We start from the raw sequence: 22,230 nt of genomic DNA, 5'->3' as shown, positions 1-22,230 counted from the left end.
CAGGCATTATGCACTTGTATTTAGAACTAAAAAACCAATCACACCTAGTGACCGTAAAGCATGTACGAACTATCAATTACTCCATTCACCATAAAGGCATAAAACCAAACGATGATGAAGGGGCTATAGGCAATTCAAGCCTTTTAGTAGCTTTTCGCATACAAACAACACAATAAATAAAACTTTATTGCAATAGCCCATTTTATGTACGTCGTTGAGTCCTTTCAAATCACTAAATCAATTTCAAAAAAATTGCAAATCTCCGTCAATTGACATTGACACTTACGTCGGGCTAATAACACCCGAAATGGCGTCATTGAAAATACTTTTGCGTATGCTTTTTATTCGCCTCTCACGTTCTACATTTCACTTTCAATTTCATGAATTCTGTGCCAAATTGTGTTCACTCCTTTATCATGAATATTAAGTGTCGGCATGTGACCTTGATACCATCTACATACACATACAAATGTACATAAGGCCGTGGAGGAATGTTGCTGTTCATTAAATATTTTCACATTGGCAAGCGTACGAGCGCTTAAGCCAAAAGCTCCAGCGGCATTGTACTTGCACAATAGAATAAACGTTCAAATGTAACCCGACGCCGCATGGCACTTCATTCAAGTATGAAATTACGTTAACGTAAGTGTGCAAGTGTTTATATAAGAGCACCTACAGTTGCTGAGGAATGACATATGTATAAACAGTAAGGTTCTACGAATATCTAAACGCCTCAACACTTGCCATGCTTTTGCTTCAACCAATCCTTTATAGAACTGAAACTTGTCCTTTCAAAAATTATACACCCTCATTCACTTCGCTCGAAGTAGTAGTATTATCCTGCTCCCAATATAGTCGGGTCTACGCAATCAGAACCGATCAGTATATATGTAAACAACCAATATCTATCACGACGAAAGTAAAACTAATTTTAACATTGAGAGTAATAACCAACTAAGCACATCGTTCCCATTTCAATGAACACCAACTGTATATAGCACTCTTCGCATATTATAAATTTCATTTCATTTTGGTCCAGCACGAACTTTTACTTTTATTATTACATAACATTGCTTTTGTGGGCCAATCTGAAGTGTGGAAATGCTTTCCAAGAGTGTCCTCCCTCATTGTCGTTTCCTGCTGTCAAGCCTTTACTTGCGGTTGTTACTGTCGACTTATATACTACAATACTGGCGACAGTGCTGCAGATATTGTTGTTGTTGCTACTGCTGCTACTTACTATAGAGTCATTCTACTGCACGGTGACATGCGTTATGGCGGAGGCGTTGCAGTGTCAAGCAATTCACATTCATTTCCCGCCTTTTACACTAACAAAAACACGCATGCGACATTAAACAGGAAATATTACAAATGTGCGCTCATATAATGCAGTATGCACTTTCATAAAACCGTCGTACCCAGTAATACAATTTGGTTTCTTTGAGCACGTGAAGGATGCAAAAGTGCTTGCTTAACGGTATTGAAAAGCATGTAGGATCTTTACAACCAGAAACAAATTATTACGCATTTCCAACTTTTATTTAAAGTACTCGAAAGGTCTGATATGCAACTAGTTTTCTTAAGAGGACCTGCTTATTACCACTATAGGTTATGTGCCAAGCGTAGTATTACATTGAATATAAAAAATTGCCAAGTTTGTGCGAGTTCTTAAATCATAAAACCTGCACTTTTCTATACAAATAACTGTGTATTCCAGCAAATTTGTTTGTTGGAAAGGAGCGTCTTTTGTTATGATTTATTGAGTGCGACAAGCTAGCAATTTGTCTAGAGAATTATTGTCATTTTATTGTAGTAATGAAAATATAAAAGATTCAGTCGTTCTTTTTTGTACAGGAGTGAATGTTTCTTGAAGTCTTCTTTACGTGGTATAATAAAATACACTACATTGCTTTAAAATTTTTGATAAAAAATCACGGCAGAATCGATTTCAATAATTGAACCACCAATTGGAAAAAGGGAATTATTACAAAAAGTTCGAACTGAGATAATTCGAAAACGCTGATTTACTCACAACGTATAGATCAAATACCCATGATATCTTAAAATGAAATGTAGTAAACATTGTTGCCGATAATATGCTGTAAAAAAAATATTTTATGTAAGGAAAATCAAAAGTTAGGGTAGTTTGAAATTCTTGGAATTATTCCCTTTCCAATAAGACACAAATATTAAAGAATATTAGCATTTATTATATTAATAACATAGAAAAGATATTGTATTAATCCTCATCTATATCAGCACCATCCAATGTGGTTGTAGGCCAAGTCAAAATCAAATCATAAAACGTCTTATACTCTTCAGGAATATATGGTATGATTTTTCGCACATCATTCATATTTTTTTCGTTTATGGGTAGTTTTGACCGGTATGCTTTTTCGTCAGGAATTTTAGGAATAGTCTTGATTTTCGGAGCAAAAAAGATGTCTTTACAAATCCGTCAATGAATTTGGAACAGGTTAAGTAACCTTTATTACCACTATTGTACTCAAAATGTTTATATTTTAATATTTTAAAAGTTGTACTTTTATCTATTGACTTGCAGGTTTTCTTGTAGAACGGCTGCCATGTTGTTTTAAAATTCAATATGTTCTCTTTACTAATGGCTTCAACCAAAAATCCCTTACTTTTAGCTTCTGAAATCAAGTTGTTGTACTGAGCTTGTGCTTGTATACGATTGACCCAATTGACGGTGTGTTTTTTGTATTTTCCTTTTATAAAGGTGAAAATTACGTACCCGTCTTTTCTTCTTTATTGGAATGTTAATCTCATCATCTCATCAGCATGTAAGCTGACGTTGAGCAACACCAAAAGCTCCGTCAGGATCGGGAAGGACCTCTCCGAGCCGTTCGATACCAAACGAGGCTTCAGACAGGGTGATCGTGCCGTATGGGTCTGGTGGTGAATGAGGACAAGACGAAATATCTCCTGTCATCAAACAAACAGTCAGCGCACTCGCGTCTTGGCTCCCACGCCACTGTTGACAGTCATAACTTTGAAGTTGTAGATAATTTCGTTTATCTGGGAACCAGCATCAACAACACGAACAATGTCAGCCTTGAAATCCAACGCAGAATCACTCTTGCCAACAGGTGCTACTTTGGACTGAGTAGGCAATTGAAAAGTAAAGTCCTCTCTCGACGAACCAAAATCAAACTCTATAAGTCGCTCATTATTCCCGTCCTGATGTATGGCGCTGAAGCGTGGACGATGACAACATCCGATGAGGCGACTCTTGGGGTTTTCGAGAGAAAGGTTTAGCGCAAGATTTATGGTCCTCTAAACATTGACAACGGCGAATACCGCAGACGATGGAACGATGAGCTGTACGATTTATACGACGACATTGACATAGTTCAGCGAATAAAAAGACAGCGGCTACGCTGGCTAGGTCATGTTGTACGGATGGAAGAAAACACTCCAGCTCTGAAAGTATTCGATGCAGTACCCGCTGGAGGAAGCCGCGGAAGAGGACGACCTCCACTCCGGTGGAAAGACCAATTGCAAAGTGACCTGGCTTCACTTGGTGTTTCCAGTTGGCGCCAAAAAGCAAAAAGGAGGAATGAGTGGCGCGCTCTGGTGGATTCGGCTATAATCGCTTAAAGCGGTTCCTACGCCAAATATATATATATATATAATCTCATCATCAGATGATTGGTTCTCAGTTTTAAATAATCACAACAACGCGCACCACAAACGTTTGTATTCAAGGTCAAGTGTCAACTAAATAACTGGTAAACAAAACAAAAACGCGATGATCTAAGCAGCCGGCTAACCAGCCAATCAAATTCAGTTATTACTAACGGTTTAAGTGAATAAAAATGTCAAATTAAAATGACCTTTAATTGTATGACAAAAGGTTTTTAGTTGGAAGAAAGAAATAAATCCAAGATTTATTCCCTTCTTCCAACTTACATTTTTTTGGCCGCTAATATTACAATGGCGTTTTACCTTTTTATTTCTTTTTTCAACCTGACTTTTATTCCCTTCTTCCAATTGATGGTTCAATTGTCTAGAACTCAGAGTCAACATGAAACTTTCAATGAATTCGAACTACATTTATTAAGTCAATTAGTAATTAAATAAGGCATAGGCTCCAAGTAGATCGGAAAAAAAGTTAAAAAGAACTTGAAAAAAACGGAAGAACTTCATAAAAGAAATTGGTAGATATGTAGAATGACAAAAAAGCTGATGGATTTAATATGCAAATGCGCTCAATGTGTTCTGCATATCCTTAATATGCTTGACGCAAGAAGCGAATTTCAATTGAGCACTTGCAAAAAAACAAACTAAATACAACCAGACACACTCGAGTCAAAAACGAGTTTTCAGTTCTTTATAGTTCCGCAAGGACTTTTCGTACAAATGTGCACCGAGAGCGTGGAAAACAAGTTTGAAGCAACTCTAAGAGCAGAAAATAAAATTGTGCTCAGTAAAATGTTTTTATTCCATTTTTCCTTACATGTTCGGAAGTAGTTTAGTAAAAAAGTAAAATGAAAGGAATTGTAGAAGAAAAAATTGGCTACAAAAAAAAAAATAAAAATAAAAATCCAAATCCAGACTGGAGCCTGTATAAAGCAGTGCTGGCAAGAGGCATAGGTGCGCATGCGAACGAAAGGCAGCCGATAATATATTATATACTTATGTATGTTTGTATATATGTACTGAAACCTGAATGTAGTATAGAAAACAGCATCAACAAATAACGAGCGAAACCAGATTTGGCGAACTAACCGCAAATTCGAGTTTGCAAAGGCTGGAAGATCTGAACGACAGAATGGTGAACAGACATGTCTAGCATACATATGTATGTGCCTTCATTGTATGTTTGTATATTGATAGTGTAGACGCGTCGCGTCACCGCCGCCTATACTCCGACCACTTCTTTCTGACCACGAAGGCAAGTTGTCATTTCTGGAGATGGTCGGCAATGGCTTTACCAAAAAAAAACGTCTAAATCTTCGAATATTTCCTGATTTCATTCATAAGTTTTTTCTATACAGTTTTTTTTTCATGAGCCAAAACTACATATCCTTTTTGCTTGCATCAGTATATGCCTGTCTACTTCGCTGATTGTAGCCACAGCTTTCGACGGTGAGTACTTATGTATGTATAAATATGAAGAGGCACGCACCTTAGTAGTTCGCTTACGAATGCGTTGTTAGATTTGCAGGAATTCTATAAAAATTTATCGATGTTCGTGATTTGTGGCGACTGTCATTTTCAGTTGTTTGCTCTGTGTGTTTGTATTTGCTCTTTGTGATCCGAAGTTCTCACTATTTTATATTTTCTTTATGGCCAGACAACTGCTCAAGTTTTAGAAGGCGTCGTTCGATTGTTACTAAGGGCACTCTAATTTTTTTCTCACTTTGGTGTCATTTGGTGTAGCACAAGACATTAAATCTAATAATGACCATTGAAAATAAATGAAGAAGAAAAAGACATTAGAAAACTCACTCGAAAAATAGTTCAATTATCATGGAGCTGTCAAAGCTTCATCTGTAATCTGGGAAAAGTTTAAAGTAGAGCATTACAACTTCAGTCCTCATATAATTAAAAACATTAATTTTCTATTTAATTACAGAGTGAAAACCATTTTTTTTCTGCTATTTTCCAGTTTAAGGTCATCTAAATATTTATATAAACATAGTATGTGTGCGGATAATCGATGCACGCGGCAGCAACTATTTCCTAATAGTCTGCGAATACAAAAACAAAAAACAGGAAAACCAACACACCGCCAAAGGTCACAGAAGTTCATGGTTTTGCGTGCGTCAAACTTGAACTAAATTGTTGTTAATCAATAGTTTGGGCACCCACGACTATTTACAGGCATAAAGCAGTGCTAGCAATAGCGAGAGCGCGAATTAAATAAATGTGTGTAAGTAGCGTCGTCCTTGCAATACTTGTGAAGAAATTTTCACAACGCTTTTTTTCGTCAAGGTTAAAATAAATATAGATATGGACTTTATATAGTACAAAAAATAAATAATTAACGCATATTTTTCGTTTGTAGTCTAATTTGTTGTTGTGTGACGTATAAGTTGAAGTTGACAAAGTTCACAGCGTAGATGGAATACTGCTGTTATATAATTGTTTATATTGTGGTGGCATAAAACGTGCTCAAACAAATAAGGAAGGGCTAAGTTCGGGTGTAACCGAACATTTTATACTCTCGCAATTTATTTATTTAACTTTATTTATTTTATATCATACACAATTTGACCCACATATTCGTCATATATATTGTATAAAGTCCATTGAAAGTTGGACACCCTAATATTAGGTTAGAAGCACCCTAATATTAGGTTAAAAACCTATGGTCCGATTACGACGATTTTTAGAATGGGGCTGCCACACTATTAACATCGTATTTGTGCAAAGTTCTGCACCGATATCTTCACTAGTGCTTACTTTATATATTGTAAAGTAAACGATTCAGATCGTCTACAAAGTTGTGGTATATAGGAAGTAGGCGTGGTTGTGAAGCGATTTGGCCTATTTTCACAACATATCATTGGGATGTAAGGAAACTATTACAAACCAAGTTTCATTGAAATCGGTCGAGTAGTTCCTGAGATATGGTTTTTGACCCATAAGTGGGCGACGCTACGCCCATTTTCCATTTTGTAAAAAAATCTGAGTGCAGCTTCCATTTGCCATTTCTTATGTGAAATTTAGTGTTTTTGACGTTTTTCGTTAGTGAGTTAACCCTTTTAGTAATTTTCAACCTAACCTTTGTATGGGAGGTGAGCGTGGTTATGAAAAACTAAAAAAAACGTGGCTAAAAAAACGACTGCAGAAAGTTTGGTTTATATCTCGCTCTATTGGTTTGCGAGATATGTACAAAAAACTTAGTAGGGAGCGGGGCCACGCCCACTTCCCCAAAAAATTACATCCAAATATGGCCCTTCGTAGTGTGATCCTTCATATCAAATTTTATTTCCATAGCTTTATTTATGGCTTAGTTATGGCACTTTATGTATTTTCGGTTTTCGCCATTTTGTGGGCGTGGCAGTGGTCCGATTTTGCTCATTTTCGAAAGCAATCTATGGTGCCAAATTTCATCAAGATATCTTAATTTTTACTCAAGTTACAGCTTGCACAGACGGACGGACAGATAGACATTCGGATTTGAACTCCACTCTTCACCCTGATCACTTTGGTATATATAACCCTATATCTAACTCGTTTAGTTTTGGGTGTTACCGTTATGTGAACAAAACTATAATACTCTCTTTAGCAACATTTGTTGCGAGAGTATAAAAATGTTTGTATTCTCCTCAACTCAAAAAACACTTAGCCGAATTAACAAAATAAAAATATTTTATTTTGAAATAATCCTTTTCTCTTTCTTTTCATTGTGCTCATCTGCCCAATTTGGTGCCAAGTTATTGGAGTTTTTGACCATTTTGTAGACATATTACCCCAAAGACCCCACATACTAGTGATTGTCCAAACTTCCTTATTTCTTTTTTCGAGCTCTTAAATTGAGCTTTGCTAAAAGATGAGAGATTTTGAAGCAACTGAGCTGAGAATATGTTAATAACTCTCCATAAACTACATTACATACACCAAAATACGAATGTTCAAATGCCACGAAGCAAGAAAACAAATTTAACATTTTGTGCCGAATCGAAATAAGTTCATGCTAAATTCAAGACGTTGTAAAACTGTTCACGTACGCCGTTGGCGCAAACAGTGAAGCATATTTATTTTCAGTGACAGCAAATAGAATGACAGCTTCGCTTTAAATTAGATTGCCGATAACACCTGTAATTGTCAATTAGAGCAAAGCAAAAAAGTGACCACTTTTAATTATTGCCGAGGTGTCAAAACAGGCAGCTAATAAATACGCTTTGCAAACGCCAACTGCATACAAAGTATTTCCACAGATTACAATCGACATAAGAGATTAACAAACTACTTTTAATCACTTGCCAACGACAGCCTCGGCCTGACGTCGAACTTAACTTTTGAACGACCGCTGTTGGAAAGCTTGCGCTAGTGAACAATACCATTACACGTTTTATTCCTTCGAAGATTACTCGACAATTTACCGCTTTTAACTTTTTATCTCATTTTTCTTTTCTTCTTATATTTGCATTCAGTTTATTCTTTGCATTTCACAATTTCAATTCAATTACGTTTAGTGTGTAGGTTGCAAAGGTGATAATGCCTTAAGAAGCAACTTTTGAACACAGTCAACAAAAAAATTGCATTCATAGCTACCTCAAAATTCAAACGAGAGACTATACTGAAGACACTTGACTGACACATAGTCAGTTTAGAGCACTAGCTGATTGCCAAGGATTATTATTAGAATTCCCTTCTTTTAATAAATATATAAAATGATATTTGTATAGTATTATAACTGCAGATTAGATCCAAATAAACTTTTGAAGTAAGCACGAACCAGCTGTCCATTCAAATATAAATACGCTCTTGAACCACACTGTATTATAATTTTAAGTTGACTGGGCAGTAGTTGTCCTTCTTTAGACATTATTAGCATTAAGCAGAAAATGGTCATTCGTGTCATTTGCAACATTTCCCAGCAACCAATGCTTATCTCAATCGTCGGCGGGGTCTCCTTTCTGGCTCTGGCTCATTGATAACATCGGCACAGACGCAAACAAATATTCAAGTAAGTTGGTATATTTTATAACTCAAATAAAGAAGCTTACTGCATTTGAATGTGGTGTGCGTGGCACAGGAAGCCGTGGGATGTGTCTGCGTTTGTCCTGACTCGTTTAGCGTAGAGCGAGAAGAAGGGATATTAACGTTCACAGCATACATTTCATTAACTTTCTCAATTGCGCAATGACTTTGCAAGCGGTCACAGTGGGCCGTTGGAAATCATTATAGAATTTGTAAAAACACGCATTTGTATTTGTAAGCGTTCTTTTGTTTGTAGAGATGCTGTGTGCTGTGCTGTGTGCCACGCGCTTAGGAAGCATATTTGAACTAGATACACTGAGCATCTTACTGCAATTAAACGTTTATCTCAACGATTCACGCCTCAACATCTTAGATTACAATTTCAATAAGCAATTAAAATCAAATGTTGCAGTATACCCCAACACACTTCCAAACACATTACACCAGCTTTTAAAGCCGTAAATTATTTCTAAACCAACCTACAACAAAAGAAATCACAATTTGCCACTGAAATTCTATCACACATATCTTTACTGCTCTGTGGTATGTTGTTAATCAAGTGAGAATTTTTAATTTATGCCACTTTAAGTGCTTTTGGAATTCTCTACAACTTTTAACACTTCAACTCATCCTTTCACTTCTAATTTACATACATACATATATGTAAGTTCATGCATTAACCGGAGTGTCCATATTAATTATGCAAATAGTTGGCAATGCATTGCACTCAGTTGCAAGCAGTGCATGGGCGAGTATGTGGGTAGTGTTGCAAGTTATTATACTGTCATCAGCAATTTAGATTGTCTCGAATATTTGTAACAACAAATGCAAAAAGAAAATAATGTTGTTGTGCTGTATGCACAGTGGGTATGATTGCGGAAAAAGCATTAAAGGATTTCGAAGTCGTAATAGAAAAGGAAAATAATATAATTATTTTTATTGAAATATCTTAAATCTTGCCAATTGACATGATATTTAAGTGATACATAAAATTACTTTCTTAACGATTTATGAAGAAAATTCAAATGCAAATATTTCGATTTTTGAGGCTAATTTCGAAAATCGGAGAATACACGTTTTTTAGTTGCGACTCAACCTCCCGGAAAAAATAAGTTTGGTTCAATACCCAGCCGAGTGTTGTACAGTGTCATAATTCACCGCGATTTGAGTTCAATATTTTCTGAATATTTCATTCAAAAATTATACTTAAGAATCGATGAAGCACAAAATTCTAAATGATCTCTCACTCTTACATTTTTGTTGCCTTTACCACAAAGTACTTTTCATATTTAATATGCAATATTTGACAATTTTAGTTAGACTGAATTAAGTGTAATATTTTTGGTTTTGTTTTCTTTGAAATATGTTTACATAAAAAACTACTTACGATTTTTTAGAACATCTGCTTTCCTCACGCCCATATGTATGTATGTCTTAAATTCAACAACAAATATTCGTGCTTTCAAAATGTTTCTTTCAAAGACCACTCGAAATACAATTCCAAACTGTAAATAAAATCAAATAAAGTCAATCAGTGTCATTTGGTTAATTATTCTTAATGAACAAAATATATCAAAATATGCAAAAGAATACATATAAAATATCAAATACCCAATAGGAAAATATTTAGTTGGTCAAAGGACCAAATACCACAATCTACCACTCGTATGACTTTAATACTCGAAGTTCTTCTGTCCTTAGGTTTTTGAATTTCCCCACAGGTTGCCTCAGCAATTAGCATTTTAATTGATTTAAGAATCATGCCAATCCAAAATACGCAAGTTGGGGGTCCACACGATTTACCTTTGTTTTTATACTCTCGCAACATGTTGCATAGAGTATTATAGTTCACATAACGGTTGTTTGTGTCACCAAGAAATAAAAGAGTTAGATATGGGGTTATATATATAAATAAATGATCAGGATGACGAGTGGAGTTGAAATCCGGATGTCTGTCCGTCCGTGCAAGCGATATGTATGTATGTCATTGGCGTTCAACCGTTTAGCCAGTTATAGCCGAATCGATGAGAGCGCGTCACTCCTCTCTTTTATTATTATTATTATTAACCCAAACGATTACCCTCCTCCCGCCCAACCGACGCGTGGGGCGCAGTCCGCATACGAGCGGAATTTGCCGAGTCTAGAAAGGCAAGAGATTTTTAAGCGTCCGGTTCTCATACTGCTCAGCTACAGAAAGAAACATTTCAACAGCTGAGATTTAAAAATTTATAAAAACAAAAAGTTAAAAATTTCTGAATATTATTTATTAAGAGAAGACAAAATAGTTTTTTTGATGCTAAATATTGAGTCAGATGGATCAAATGTGCTGGAATGCGAATTAAAATCATGACATATTCGGCAGAATGGTTCATTTAACTCAAAATTTGTTCTAGAAGATTTTAGAAATAATGGTCTAAACTGCCTGGATGAACGCAATGGGACATTAAACTTAATATCAGACAAAAGGAATGAACTACAAACTAAACCATTCAGAAGTTTTACTAGAAAAATTATACCTAGCATTTCTCTGCGACTAGTGAGTGTGGGAAGATTTATAAGATTTAAACGACTAGTATACGGGGGAAGATTCAATCTTGAATCCCAATGTAAGTGGCCTAAAGCAAAAAGTAAAAATTGTTTTTGAACGGACTCAAGCTTATCAGAATGGGATTGATAGCTAGGATTCCATACCACAGAACCATACTCCAATATAGGCCTTACCAATGTTGTAAAAAGAATTTTAGTAATATACGGATCACTAAATTCTTTAGACCAACGTTTAACAAAGCTAAGAGCACCTTTAGCTTTTAAGACAATTGAATTTACATGAGAATTAAAATTTAGTTTAGGGTCCATATTAACTCCTAAATCAACAAAGCTAAAAACTTGCTCTAAACTGAAGTTATTTATTACATAGGGGGAAAGATCAACAGTTCTACGGGAAAAGCACATCGTTTTACATTTTTTAAGATTCAGTGGCATATCATTTTTGTGACACCACGCAACTAAATTATTTAAATCCGATTGCAACTCAGTCCTTTCGTTATGAGAAGTATATGATTTAAAAAGTTTTACATCATCCGCATATAATAAAATTTCTGAAAACTTAATTACTGAAGGTATATCATTGATGAACAACAAGAACAGAATCGGGCCGAGATGACTACCCTGTGGAACCCCTGAAGTGACACTAATTGAATCGGATAAAATATTATTAAATAAAACTTGTTGTTTTCTGTTAGTAAGATATGAGGATACCCATTCAAGAAGTCTTGGTTGAAAACCAAGAAGATTCAGTTTTTGCAAAAGAATTGAGTGGTTTACTCTATCGAATGCTTTACTAAAGTCTGTATATATAACATCAGTATTCTTATTATCCCTAAAACCCATTGACACATGGTTTACAAATTCAAGCAAGTTAGTTACTGTAGATTTCCCTTTACAAAATCCATGCTGAGAGAATGAAATTAAAGGAGAGATTAAGAAAGTTATTTGGTCAGTGACAATAGCTTCAAAAAGTTTGGGTATAGCTGACATTTTAGCTATCCCCCTATAGTTCTCAACAGATGATCTAACTCCACTTTTATGCAAAGGTAATATAAAAGAGTTTTTCCACATTGACGGAAAAATACCTTGTTTAAGAGATAGGTTAAAAAGCTTAGTTAAGGGCAGATAGATATATTTTGCGCAATTTTTAAGAAAGCTTGAGGGAATCATATCAGGGCCATATTTAAACGAATCTTTTAACGTAACTAAATAATTTAAGACATCTGTTTCAGAAATAATTGGTGTATTAATTACAGTACTCGGACATAACACTTGATGATATGGCACATTCATAGGGTAGTTTGAACAATAATTGGATTTGAAGAATTCTGCAAACATATTAGAAATAATATAATTGTCACATGACATTGTTGATTTATATTTCATCGCGGACGGAAAATTTGAAATCCTGCGTTTGGAGTTAACGAAACCATAAAACAATTTCGGATTACGAATAATATTATTTTTTACTTTGATTATGTAGTTTTTATAACATTTTTTGTTAAGTTCCTCAAACTGACGACGCAATTTAGAATATTTTAAATAGTCAACAAGAGCTCCAGTTCTTTTATAAAGTTTAAAAGCACGAGCTTTTTTATTTTTTAATTTACATAGCTCATTCGAATACCACAAATTTGAACTTTTTCTTTTGATAATAAAACATTTCGGAACAAATCTTTCAAAAATATTAAAAATTGTTTCATTAAAATGTGATACATTTAATTCAATATTACCACTATAATCAGGCCAAGTCAATTTAGAAAGTTCACAATTAATCTTTTTGAAGTTAGCTTTCGCAAAGTTGAACCGAGAACAAAGGTCCTGTTTGTTGCATACAAGTAATTCGTCTATGATTTCGATATTAATTTCCAAGGCAGGGTGATAAGAGTCCTCTGGCAAAACTAAAGGATCAGATCGGACCACAGAAACTGTTGAAGTATTATCAACATAGACCAAATCTAAGAATTTACCAAACTTGTTCGGTATTAAGTTAATTTGGTTAAGACCCATCCCAGACATTTCTTCCAAAAACTCATTAAAGCTTAAACGAGTGCAAAAAGGGGTAATGCAATCGTCAACAGATTTCCAAGATACACACGGTAAATTGAAATCGCCTAGAACAATTATGTAATCAGTATTCTTAGCAATTGAAAAAACATTATTTATTAAAGAAACATGCTGCGTATATACAGATACGTCCGATTGAGGCGGAATATAAGATAAAGTTAGATAAATAGAACATTTATTAATACAAATTCGTATGCACTTAAATTCAATAAAGTCCGCATGAGGAACTTCTACTTCTTCAGATGGAATTGAAGAATGCACAGCAAATAATACACCCCCCCCGACTCTGTTCAGTCGATCGCATCTAAAGATTTGAAATTCACTATTTAATATTTCGTTATCAAAGATATGAGGTTTAAGTCAAGTTTCAGTAAAAGCGATGACTTTAAAATTACAATTAGTGCTGTTCAAATACAATTCTTTTAATTTTGTATTTAAACCCCTTACATTTTGATAGTGAATTTGTAATGAATTTTTTATAATTAGTTTTTTGAATCCGCGGCATTTTTTGGAATATGAGCAATTACAGTTTGTTTTTGTTGCTTTTGCTCGAATTCGCGCACGAAAGCACCAGGTGGCCAAAATGATTCATCAAGTAGCAATTGAAAATTAACAGCTGAAACGCCAATCTTGAAAGAAGATATGTTTCTTTCGTATTTAAAGTTAAATTTTCTCACATCAATATCAATATCGTTAATTTTTAATTTCGACGAGATGTAAAACTTTATATCTTCGATTGTGGTATCCGAAGCGAATCTCGAAACGAAAATAGATTTTCGTTGAGGTATTACTACCAAATTTTTTGCCACAAACTCAGAGTTAATAGGAGGCGGATCCTGAATAGTTTTCCGCTTAAGGTTATCGTTAATTGTTTTCGGAGGATTAAGCACTTTTGAAGAGGAAGGCTTCTCTCCTTGAGGGCAAGGAGATGAGAGATTAATAAGGTCTAATTTCACCGGTGACATACTTTTCACGGACAAAGTGGCAGGTTCCTCATTAGACGGACGTTTACGTTTTGATGAAGGCTTAGCATTATCATCTTGATCATTTAGGCATTTAAATGATTGAAACAACACTTCATAATGCTTAAATTTTTCTGTAAGGTTTTGAAGTTCTCGACCGATTTCTTTAAAATTATTGCGCGCCTGTTTAAAAACTTTAAATAATTCAATATCTGTCGGTCTACACTTTAAGCACGACCAGCGCAGACCCTTTCCATCGAGAATAGAATCTAAGATTCTACCTGTCAATCCAGCACATTTAAGATGGGCAAGCCCGTCACAAAGCCAACAAGAAACAAAACGATCAGAATCGCCTTTAATAGTACAATTCGGAAAATTGCAAGTCATTATGAAAAAAAAAAAAATTAAATTGAAGGAAAAAACAGAATAGTAAATAATAATAAAAATTAAAATATGATATAATAGTAAATAGAAAAACAATAATAGTTATACTGAATTAGCCGAGATCACAACCAATATAATAGTGAGCAGTTTGAGAAGCACTGAGCCACTTAAAAATAACACGCAAACAGCTGTGAGCAAAAATGAAAGAAAAAAAGACGAATCAAAAGAAAAAGAGCAAATTAAAACAAAAACAATATGCAATCGCACAAACAATTGCAAAGTAGGAAATAAAATTGATAATTGATAACAACAACAAATGATTTAAAAGACTCGGCACCAGAATTTAAGAAAATAGTTAAAATACAATTAAAATTTAAATATAACACAAAAGCAAATTAGCACAAATACTTAGCTTTAGATTACACTTATTAAAAGTAAACTTTCTTTAATTATATTAATAAATTTAAGCACAAATTCAAGAACCGAGAAAAAATTAAACTTCACAGTTTGACGTGTTGCCAGATCCTTCCTTCACAGTTTGGCGCCAGTTGGTAGTGTAACCAGGTCGCCCTCCACCTGGTCTCTCCAAAGGAGTGGAGGCCTTCCCCTTCCTCGGCTTCCTCCGGCGGGTCCTGCATCGAACACTTTCAGAGCTGGAGTGTTTTCGTCCATTCAGACAACATGACCTAGCCAGCGTAGCCGCTGTCTTTTTATTCGCTGAACCATGTCAATGTCGTCGTATAACTCGTATAGCTCATCGTTCCATCGTCTGCAGTATTCGCCGTTGCCAATATTCTGAGGACCATAAATCTTGCGCAAAATTTTCCTCTCGAAAACTCCTAGTGTCGTCTCACCTGATGTTGACATCGTCCAAGCTTCTGCACCATAAAGCAGGACGGGAATGATAAGCGACTTGTAGAGTTTGATTTTGGTTCGTCGAGAGAGGACTTTACTGTTCAATTGCCTACTCAGTCCAAAGTAGCACCTGTTGGCAAGAGTGATTCTGCGCTGGATTTCGAGGCTGACATTGTTGGTGTTGTTGATACTGGTTTCCAGGTATACGAAATTATCTACAACTTCGAAGTTATGACTGTCAACAGTGACGTGGGAGCTAAGACGCGAGTGCGCCGACAGATTGCTTGATGACAGGAGATATTTCGTATTGACCTCATTCACCTCCAGACCCATTCGCTTCGCCTCCTTATCCATGCGGGAAAAAGCAGAACAAACGGGGCGGTTGTTGCTTCCGATGATATCAATATCATCGGCGTACGCCAGCAGCTGTACACTCTTGTAGAAGATTGTACCTTCTCCATTTAGCTCTGCAGCTCGTATTATTTTTTCCAACATCAAGTTAAAGAAGTCGCACGATAGTCAGTCACCTTGCCTGAAACCTCGTTTGGTATCGAACGGCTCGGAGAGGTCCTTCCCAATCATGACGGTGCTTTTGGTGTTGGTCAACGTCAACTTACACAGCCGTATTAGTTTTGCGGGGATACCAAATTCAGACATCGCGGCATAAAGGCAGCTCCTCTTCGTGCTGTCGAAAACAGCTTTAAAATCGACAAAAAGGTGGTGTGTGTCGATCCTCTTTTCACGGGTCTTCTCCAAGATTTGGCGCATGGTGAATATCTGGTCAGTTGTCGATTTTCCAGGTCTAAAGCCACACTGATAAGGTCCAATCAGTTTGTTGACGGTGGACTTAATTGCAAGCGATAACTTGAGTAAAAATTGAGATATCTTAATGAAAATTGGAACACATGTTCCTTGGGACCATGAGAGGGTTGCTTTCGAAAATGGGCAAAATCTGTCCACTGCAAACAAACATAAAGTGTCATAACTAAGCCATAAATAAAGTTATAATAGTAAAATTTGGAATAAAGGATCGCACTAGGAAGGGGCATATTTAGATGTAATTTTTTTGAGGAAGTGGGCGTGGCCCCGCCCCCAAATCGGTTATTTGTAACGGGTGATTTTTTTGAGGTTAGGATTTTCATGCATTAGTATTTGACAGATCACGTGGGATTTCAGACATGGTGTCAAAGAGAAAGATGCTCAGTATGCTTTGACATTTCATCATGAATAGACTTACTAACGAGCAACGCTTGCAAATCATTGAATTTTATTACCAAAATCAGTGTTCGGTTCGACAAATCGAAAAATCGACAAATCGACAAATTTTGTTCAGCGATGAGGCTCATTTCTGGTTGAATGGCTACGTAAATAAGCAAAATTGCCGCATTTGGGGTGAAGAGCAACCAGAAGCCGTTCAAGAACTGCCCATGCATCCCGAAAAATGCACTGTTTGGTGTGGTTTGTACGCTGGTGGAATCATTGGACCGTATTTTTTCAAAGATGCTGTTGGACGCAACGTTACGGTGAATGGCGATCGCTATCGTTCGATGCTAACAAACTTTTTGTTGCCAAAAATGGAAGAACTGAACTTGGTTGACATGTGGTTTCAACAAGATGGCGCTACATGCCACATAGCTCGCGATTCTATGGCCATTTTGAGGGAAAACTTCGGAGAACAATTCATCTCAAGAAATGGACCCGTAAGTTGGCCACCAAGATCATGCGATTTAACGCCTTTAGACTATTTTTTGTGGGGCTACGTCAAGTCTAAAGTCTACAGAAATAAGCCAGCAACTATTCCAGCTTTGGAAGACAACATTTCCGAAGAAATTCGGGCTATTCCGGCCGAAATGCTCGAAAAAGTTGCCCAAAATTGGACTTTCCGAATGGACCACCTAAGACGCAGCCGCGGTCAACATTTAAATGAAATTATCTTCAAAAAGTAAATGTCATGAACCAATCTAACGTTTCAAATAAAGAACCGATGAGATTTATGCGTTTTTTTTTTAAAAAAAGTTATCAAGCTCTTAAAAAATCACCCTTTATATATCTCGCAAACCAATGAAGCTATATAAACCAAACTTTCTACAGTCGATTCTCTTACGTACCCCACCACACACCATGAAAATAGTTGAAATCGGATAATAACCACGCCCACCTCCCATACAAAGTTTAGGTTGAAAATTACTACGGTAACTAGTGGGTTAACTCACTAGCAAAAAACGTCAGAAACACTAAATTTCACATAAGAAATGGCAGATGGACTCAGATTTTTTTACAAAATTGAAAATGAGCGTGGCTTCGCCTACTTATGGGTCAAAAACCATATCTCAGGAACTACTCGACCGATTTCAATGAAACTTGGTTTGTAATAGTTTCTTTACATCCCAATGATATATTGTGAAAATAGGCCAAATCACTTCACAACCACGCCTACTTCCTATATACCAGAACTTTGAAGATGATCTGTATCGTTTACTTTACAATATATAAAGTAAGCACTGGTGAATATATCGGTGCAGAACTTTGCACAAATACTATGTTAATAGTGTGGCATCCCCATTCTAAAAATCGCCGAAATCGGACCATAGGTTTTCAAGGCCCCTTATATCGAACACAAGGACCTCGGTGCTTCTAACCTAATATTATGGTTTCCAACTTTCAATGGACTTTATACAATATATATGACAAATATGTGGGTCAAATTGTGTATTATATAATATTAATTAAGTTAAATAAATAAATTGCGAGAGTATAAAATGTTCGGTTACACCCGAACTTAGCCCTTCCTTACTTGTTTTTATTTTTGCTTTTTTTTTAATTTTCTTGTATGCCTCACTAATGCCAATTTATTTGACTGAAACATTAAATCTTTTATGCGCACTAAATTTAAAATAGCATAAAACGACCGCACCCAAAGGAAACACACAAGAATCTTTAACTAGACGGCGAGACAAATAAAATAAAAAAAAAATATGTGAAAACTACACACCGTCCGCTTTGTTGCCGCAAAATGTGTCAAAATAAACTCAAAAGCAATTAAGGCACAAATCATTATTAATCCGTCAAATTACGACACATTCACATTCAACTGGTGTCTTGATTGTCGCGTCTCAAGTAGTACACAAGTCCACACGAAGTGAGTGAATTTGTGCATACAAAGTGGCAACCACAAAACACCGCAAATTTGGCCACAATAGAAAAGCGCTGCCGACATGCCGGTGAATGGTGCCGTTACCGTGCGACAGCGTAGCGTAGGCAACTTTATTAGAATTAATCATGACATGAAACTTAAATGATTTTCCAACAATTCAAATATGAAGGGGAAGTGAGGCATGCAGACGGTGCGGATATTTGGCGATTCCGAGCAGGGAAAATAAATCAGAGCGCCCCAAAAGACAGCGACAACAGCAGCCACTGGCGCTGACTTTGAATTATGTGCGACAAGTTACAACAACAAAACACAGGCAAAATCTTAGAACAACAACAAAGCAAAGGTTTGTTTGCCGTTGCGTACATGTTTACTTATATACACACATACATCCATACGCACATGAATACAAATGTCGAATTTTAACAAATTTTCGTGCTAAAATAATTGAGTGGCCACCGCAAGCGAAAACGGCAGCGCTATTGGCAGCAGCAATAACAAACATTCACAGCAACAACACAAGTGTGTGTGTGTACAAATAACTAAAACGTGAAGAATAAGAAATAAACAAAAACAAAATGAATTGCCTAAATAAAGTAAACGGCTACAAAGTGATTCCAATATGCATGCCATAAATCTCCATGCGGCAAGTGGAGCGTGTGAAGGCGCAGGCGGTACGACGTGGTGCGCGCGAGTGTTTTCGCGTGTTCTTTGCGAATATCCAAATGAGTCGGCTGCTTGCTATGTTTTATTACCGCCAAATGGCGCGTGGTGTGGCCCGCAGAATTGGCCGAAAACTACTCACAACAATGAGGTGCAGGCTTTAAACGGTTGTACATTTGTATGGAAATTAAAGAGGAAGTTAGGTTACGCGGGTGAACGAGCAGCGGCGCAGTCAGTTGATACTCGCACAAGCCTGAACAGTAAGTAAGCGATTAGGCGCACCTGAAGTTAAATCAGCTAAATGCCAAGCTGTCGCCGTATGGTGCTGAGCGTGTGAAGTGTGGCGTGGCATCGCATGTGGGTAGCGATGGCGTACGCGTGCTGCGCTGTGCACAGACAGACGAATAACAACGCCAACACTCAAATCATAAAAATACAAAATAAACATTTATTTGCGTACTTCAGTAATTTTGGGTGAAAAATTAAGTTTTTCGCACTTCACGCGAATTTACTTCCGAATAAAATGAATTGAAAAAAAAAACAAATAAAAATATGAAGGTGCCAATTAAAACAACGGTCTTCTCATTCACACTAATGATCTCTCAATAATCCACCTGGATTCCAAGTACTTATTTTTTTATTATTTATTTTATGAAATGAAATACACAAATGTATCAAATTCATATTTAGATTTTTAAAACATTTCTTTAAGGGGTTATATACAGTTAGACGGCCGAAAAAAAGTGAATTTTCCAGATTTTTTTCTGAGAAAACTTTTGAATTTATTGATCCAAAAATTTATACACATATTATGGTATCTTTTAACTGTATTTTAAGACTTAGTACTAGTAAAAATATTTATTTGAAAAAGAGCTACAGCTGATCTCCAGGAGCTCCTCTCAAAAAAGACGTTTTGCGGTGACCACTATATCTCGGAACTGGATCATCCGAAATTAAAAAACCAAACAGATTTCGTTAAAATAATGGTAAATCTAGTAATTAATCGAAGGAATAAGCAAAATAAAATTTTTTGACAAAATGGCGGTTTCTCAAAAAAAAAATCGATTCTTCACCGAAAATTCGGCCTTAAATTGTTTATAAAAAAAAAATATTTATCGGAGAGAAAAAATCTACGATTAATTACTAAAAAATATATTTAAGAAGGTCGTGTTAAAATTTAAGACTAATCGGTCTAGCCGTTTTCGAGTAATGTTGGTCACCGACTTTGAAAACACCATTTTGAGAAAAACGCGTTTAAAGTTTGGACCTTGTACTTAAAAGCACTCTGAAACGCTTTTTCAAATTTTTCATTTGCTTGTAACTTTGAAAATATTCACCGGAACGATATGAAATTTTCTGTGTGTATTCTTAAATATATGTACATTAAGAAAATGAAATAAAAAAATCGATTTTTTTGAAAATTCTAACTGTATATAACCCCTTAAACTTTCATAAAATTAATACAGCAAAATGTAAAATATAATATTTTAATTACACTTTAATTTCACTATTTTGGAAGTAATGGATTTCTCTGCACGATTTTTACGCACTTTAAGTACTGTGACACTGACAGCTAAACCTTGACATGTGTCACTCATCCACTCATTTGATAAGAATCATTTTATTCATATGACCTTGGTTTTCGAGTGGTGTTGAATAATTTACTTTATTACTCCTATTGTGAGATGCATTTAGATTTATGTGGTAAATTTTGCAAATTAAAAGCGGGATTATCAGTAAATTTAATATGCTTTTGACAGTCGTTTGAGTTTAATTTTCACCGCATAAAGTTTCTGACAATGTTGTGTACAAAATTATCTTAAATTCTCATGTTTAGTTTCATTAAACAAAATTATACACACGTCTATTATGTTTCACAAATATATGTATGTTCATTATACATACACTTGGAATTATCGAACTATCCAAGTAAATGGAAAGGTATCCCCATTATCTGGGTACCCGGTCATATAGGTATTGAAGGAAATGAAAAGGCAGATGAGTTGGCTCGCTCAGGTGCAGCTGGGAATACAGTTCCCTTAAACTGCCCCAGACCTTTCAGTTCTCTAAAGCGCTGCCTAAAGCAATGGATGCTAGGGGAACAGCTCAGGTCCTGGAACATGTGCAACACAAGTCGCACCACAAAGCTACTATGGGGCAGTGTTGACACTGGACAGACCAAAAAACTTCTTACTTTAAGTAAAAGAGAACTAAGCTGTATCACAGGGGTCATCACGGGGCACCTGCTTCTAAGAGGCCACCTGCAGAGACTTGGCATAGTAGAATCGGCGGAATGCAGGGCGTGCGAGGAAGATGATGAGACACTAGAGCATTATCTCTGCGAATGCCCGGCCTTCTGTCGTTTAAGAAGAGATACCTTCTATGGCTCCCATTACTCTAATCTAAGAGAAATTGGGCAGCAGGGATGAAATTAAATCAGAAACTTCGTTAAATTGACCGAATTGTTCAGGTGACGCTTATCAGGGTACCTTCGGGGAGCACAATGGGCCTAATAATGGCCTAAGTGCGGCCGCTTGCGGTCAGGCTCTCTTCGCCTCCCTTTTCAACCAACCAACCAACCATCCCCATTAAAAAATCACTCATACGCACTGTCGACCATTCTCTTTATTTGCAGTCCAGTTACAAGATCTATTCAAATTATTCTGGACACATTACATTTGCATATTGTTTAATTGAGTTTATTCAAAATTTCGCTAAGAACACTCTGAGATTTATTTGGTTTTAAATACAGTATGAGAAAAATCGAAATGTAAAGATATACTAATCCCAAGATCCTTCAAAAATAAAATTTCTCTGAAATTGCAAAAGCAAAAAACATTGTATAGGGAACGTTAGCACAAGATCTAGACCTTTTTGAACTATTTTTCAAAGTAAGCAAATATGGGGTAAGTCATTAACCGA

At 36.0% G+C, this 22,230-nt stretch overlaps 1 protein-coding gene and 1 long non-coding RNA gene across 10 annotated transcripts in view; one reads left to right on the top strand and one right to left on the bottom strand.

Moving 5' to 3' along the window:
• LOC105221517 (extracellular sulfatase SULF-1 homolog) overlaps positions 1–22,230 on the bottom strand; it is a 92,818-nt gene that overhangs the window by 7,152 nt on the left and 63,436 nt on the right. For all 8 annotated transcript variants that reach the window (XR_008471535.1, XM_054232298.1, XM_011198551.3 and 5 more), the window contains one exon: positions 10,067–10,184. The gene's annotated coding sequence lies outside the window, so the exon portion shown is untranslated. The remainder of the gene's footprint in view (positions 1–10,066; positions 10,185–22,230) is intronic.
• Positions 1–22,230, top strand: part of LOC128922324 (uncharacterized) — a 53,269-nt gene that overhangs the window by 9,499 nt on the left and 21,540 nt on the right. For both annotated transcript variants that reach the window (XR_008471549.1, XR_008471548.1), the window contains exon 2: positions 5,636–5,899. This is a non-coding gene — a long non-coding RNA (uncharacterized LOC128922324). The remainder of the gene's footprint in view (positions 1–5,635; positions 5,900–22,230) is intronic.

Source organism: Zeugodacus cucurbitae, chromosome 2, assembly GCF_028554725.1.
Source record: "Zeugodacus cucurbitae isolate PBARC_wt_2022May chromosome 2, idZeuCucr1.2, whole genome shotgun sequence".
Lineage (NCBI taxonomy): Eukaryota > Metazoa > Arthropoda > Insecta > Diptera > Tephritidae > Zeugodacus > Zeugodacus cucurbitae.
Note: the sequence above shows the minus strand (reverse complement) of the source record. Positions and strands in the feature narration are given on the sequence as shown.